Raw genomic sequence first — 798 nt, 5'->3', positions numbered from 1 at the left:
ATACACAAAATCATCAAGATATAGTGATATAGTTTTGCTCATCTCTTGTAGTATCTGAACATTTCAGTTATCTGCATCTAAAACTGATGACACTTGCATCCGTAATCATTGGAAGAACATCCGCCTCCGTGCACACTGAAAAATCGTGTGTTCTACCTCTACCTCTGTTACAACCTCTGACTGTAAACCAAGTTGTACTCACCCTCTCGCTGGCTCTGCGTCACTGTGCTCTTGGTTGCGAAAGCTTCAGCTCTTATCACCAGAGCCCCTAGGTTATTGATTACCAAGAAATCAATGACAGAGAGGTGATTCCAAAAGGAACTATAAACCATTTTATTCACACGAGATTTAACCAAAATCGGCGTGCTGGTTGCATTTAAAATCAGGAACCGTATTAATCATTACTATAATATTAAAAGCTGAAATTAATACACATGGACTCAGCGGGTATCAGGTTCTTATCACACCATTAGATAACGTGATCCGTTTGCTTGCTGATCAACGTTTACGAGACTTGGTCTTGTGTTGTTACAGTAATTAAACTGGATTTTCTGTTTCTTCGGATAGGCAGAAGACTGGTTGTTGCAGTAAAACCAAGGGAAACCCGTAATACTACTAACACTGTTGTTATGGAATGATATATGACAGTGAGCTGCGTCTAAAATCACATAGGTATTCATAAGTAGTATATACGTTTATGTATGTATATATGTGGAGATTTATTTATGCTTGATGTTTGTTTAAGGAGGGTAAGGGCTCTGTTAAAATAGAACACTTATATCAATTTCTAAAAAGGAA

The sequence above is a fragment of the Penaeus monodon genome, chromosome 24, assembly GCF_015228065.2.
Source record: "Penaeus monodon isolate SGIC_2016 chromosome 24, NSTDA_Pmon_1, whole genome shotgun sequence".
In the NCBI taxonomy this organism is placed as follows: Eukaryota; Metazoa; Arthropoda; class Malacostraca; order Decapoda; family Penaeidae; genus Penaeus; species Penaeus monodon.
Note: the sequence above shows the minus strand (reverse complement) of the source record.